At 41.4% G+C, this 3,990-nt stretch overlaps 1 protein-coding gene across 1 annotated transcript in view; it reads left to right on the forward strand.

The window, feature by feature from the left end:
- Positions 1 to 3,300: 3,300 nt before the first annotated feature.
- LOC139573727 (1-phosphatidylinositol phosphodiesterase-like) overlaps positions 3,301 to 3,990 on the forward strand; it is a 15,877-nt gene continuing 15,187 nt past the window's right edge. Inside the window, exon 1 of the mRNA XM_071397519.1 lies at positions 3,301 to 3,483. The gene's annotated coding sequence lies outside the window, so the exon portion shown is untranslated. The remainder of the gene's footprint in view (positions 3,484 to 3,990) is intronic.

Consider the following 3,990-nt stretch of genomic DNA (forward strand, 5'->3'; position numbering starts at 1 on the left):
ATAGCATTCACAAATGGACGGCAATCAAAGTAATTTAGATTAAATCCAACTTGAGAGACTCCTCTGGTCTTATAAAGTCTTCCTGAGATGTTGTGCATTATACTGTATGTCCATTGCGCTGCACACAATTGAAACTTAGTCTCGAATGATGCATGCCAAGATATACCAGAGATAAAGGACTGTTGATATTGCAACCACACAACTCAAACACTGGTTCACCAGTATGAAGAAAATCGCAAACCGATTTTTGAGTTTGTACCCTCAACGCCCTCAACAAAGATGATAATCTGTTTGCATCTACCAATTTATTGGCTGTCCAGTATCCAGATGACCTGTCCCAGAGCATCCTCTACAGTTAATATCTTTCTGTAACGTGTTTGCACCACAATTAAAGAGAATAAGAGACTCAATTAAAGATGTTGCAGAACTGCTATATTTGAAGAACCACTCCCTTCTGCCCAGTTTCCCTGATGTTGCTATGGCAATAAAGCGTTTTTTAACCCTCTCTGTAACTGTGGAGGGGTGTCCGGTACGCCAGTGGTCCTATGTCTGAGAAATATAGGAAAACAAATAAATAAAATAATCTAGACTCATGTTTGGTCATGTTATTCGTGGCACATTTGACCGCCTATGCACTTTTTGCCATTTTTACAGGGTTACCTTCAAATGACTCCACTGAAGTTTGTGTGACTCATAGAGCAGAACAGCCGACACCTTTGTGTTCATGAGAGTGTCGGTTTTGTGAGAAGACCTCTTCGAAATGAGGACGTCCGCGACAGAGAGTTCAGATGTAAAGCTTGATGTCAAAGAGCCAAACAACCGACACTGTTGTGAGTCTCATCTCTCAATGATGGGTTCGGGTTTTACACCCGATTTTGTGACGATTTTCTTGTCCGGATTCTCTCATGTGTAGAAAAAGACCACTTTCACAAGCCTCATGATTTGGAATAAGTGCAAACTTTATATCGGCAGAAAGAGGGGATTGAGTTGCAGCCACTATAATAAAGCAGTAAGTCTCTAGCATAAACACACGGGGAGCTGTTCAATATTCAAAATGATGTCACAGTGTGATGCACGGGTACGCCAATCGACTCTTAATAGGGCATTGGGCATTCAGAGGCAGCTAGAACAGCTTCAATGCGCCTTGGCATAGATTCTACTGTGTCTGGAACTCTATTGGAGGGATGCGACACCATTCTTCCACAACAAATTAGATCATTTGGTGTTTTGTTGTTGGTGGTGGAAAACGCTGTCTCAGGCACCACTTCAGACCCCTATTTCAGTCACTTCTATTTTGTTGTTGATTTTACCACTTTTTCTCCCCAATCTCATGGTATCCAATTGGTAGTTACAGTCTTGTCCCAGCGCTGCAACTCCTGTACGGACTCGGAAGAGGCGAAGGTCGAGAGCCGTGCATCCTACGAAACACAACCCAGCCAAGCTGCACTGCTTCTTGACACATTGCCCGCTTAACCCAGTAACCAGCCGCACCAATGTGTCGGAGGAAACACCATACACCTGGCGACCGTGTCAGTGTGCACTGCGCCTGGCCCGCCACATGAGTCACTAGTGTGTGATGGGACAAGAAAATCCCTGCCGGCCAAACCCACCTCTAACCCGGACGACGCTGCAACAATTGTGCACCGCCCCATGGATCTCCCGGTCGCGGCCGGCTGCGACAGAGCCTGGACTCGACAGAACCAGAACCTCTAGTGACACAGCAAGCACTGCGATGCAGGGCCTTAGACCACTGCGCCACTCGGGAGGCCCCTATTTCAGTCACTTCTAACCATGGTAGCTAAAATACTCACAAGCTAACGTTAGCTAGTTACGTAGTTAGCTAGCTCATGCTTGCTATATACACACAAATATATATATATACATACGGACGTGGCATTTTGGCAACTTTGAAAAAAATGACTTAATATCAGAGTTGTGCCTGTTGTCATAGAGATAGATAGAGGACTCATCATATACACGTTCAAGCATGGACATTGCCATTGAGGGCTTCTACCATTAAAGCGGTCAACTAGGTGGGGATTCCTATGAGTTGGGAGCAATCAGCCGATGAAGAAGAAGATAATTTACGACTTTAAAATGGAGATAGCCTCAAAGGCACTGCCAATGCTGTCACAGACACTATAATCGCACATACACAAAGATGAGTCCTCAATCTAAATCTATGGCCTGTTGTTCACACGTGTCGGCCCTCTAGAATGGTCCCACCTGCTCTCGCATCACTCGCCTTCAATCGTTGAGGACATGTATTTCCATTGTTATAGCGGTCACTTTTCTATCTTGTCAATATAATAAACAATCTTTGCTACATCACAAAACCAGCTAACAAGATTCTCAAGCTGAGATGAAACCAGTATTACCTGAGGTCTTTGCAACGTTGAAGTCTAGTGGTGTGGGGGTGTCATTGCATTTGACCAAAATGTATGTATGCTACTCAATTATGTAAATAAACCCAGATATAAATCATTGGTCCTATACTGTCAAATCTAAAATTGTAATGCTGAGAAAAAAAGTGGGCAAATACTTTATATATAAAATATTATTTTTAAAGGGGCAATCCGCAGTTGCTACATACATTTTTGGACTTAAGAATGAATGATATAAATTGATTCTTGAATAATATAATTTATGCCTCATGATCTTAGTTCAACTATCACACCCTATCAAAACCCAAAATATAAGATTGTTTTACTCCAATGTTTGTAAACCATGTAAATGTAAACAAACACTGCATTCTAAAAACTTGGTTGAAAAGAAAATGTTAATATCGTGGATGGTCAGTCCTTGCACCGTCATGTTTATGAGTGTGAGAGTGGTTACATTTCTCCAGGCCCATCCCTCAGCTTTTTTTACCATACCATAACAGAGTTGGGGTGTCTACTTTGTTATTGTTTTAACTGCAAATTGTCCCTTTAAATTATTGGAGTTTTTTGTGCGGTAATGAGCATAAAATCCCACATGCATTCATTTAATTCTTTGATGACATGAGAATTAGGTTTAGAAGGTGAATAACAGCCTATTAGGCCTAATAACTAAATCAAAGCACTGCACGACCCTAATGCATTTTACCTAAAGTCCTATCTTATAAAAACATATTCATGAAAGCTGTGATGGAAACAGAAAGTTTCGGGAGGCTTCAATTTTATAAATGGCAAAAGATCATTTGTTCATTGGACATGGTGGGATCTTTTTGTATCGGTAAAATTAATTACGCGAGAAATGGCGGTGGAAACGCCTTTATGCGCAAATATTGATTTGATATAATAATTATCATATGAAAGTACATTTGGATGTGGCGCGCGCGCAGGGGGAAGGGGGTCCCGATTGAAAACGTTTTGGGATCCCCTGGTGTAGATAATCATTGTAGGCATACTATCTAAACCAGGGGTGTCAAACTCATTCCATGGAAAGCAGAGTGTCTGCGGGTATTTGTTTTTTCCTTTCAATGAAGACCTAGACAACCAGGTGAGGGGAGTTTCATACTAATTACTAACCTTACTTAGTCAGTCAAGTACAAGGGTGGAGCGAAAGCCCGGCTCTCGGTGGAATGAGTTTGACACTTAATCGAAACTGCTGTGAAATACATTTTCCATAAGCAAAAATATAGAATTTTCAGCTGTTGGAAGCTGGTGTAGCCTACAAAACCGAAAGTAAAAGACGCAAAAACTAACCTTAAAACCGGGAGCCACAGCCCACCTAAAACTGTTCTACCGCTTCTTAGTAGGAAAAATAATGCACTCACTACTGTAAGTCTTTGCGAAATGACTAACATGTAAAACATCTTAGACTTGCTTTCAATGGGAATGACTGTAACAAGTTAAATATTGCAGCTTTAATAAGCGAAAAATAACATTTTGTGTGGACTACATTCTCACGCACGGACTTTTAGATTTTAGAATATTCGCATGAAAATCTGTATCCAATTGGGTGGAAACCTACCGACTGGTGGGAAAATGTACATATTGTAATGAC

The sequence above is a fragment of the Salvelinus alpinus genome, chromosome 4, assembly GCF_045679555.1.
Source record: "Salvelinus alpinus chromosome 4, SLU_Salpinus.1, whole genome shotgun sequence".
NCBI classification, from domain to species: Eukaryota; Metazoa; Chordata; class Actinopteri; order Salmoniformes; family Salmonidae; genus Salvelinus; species Salvelinus alpinus.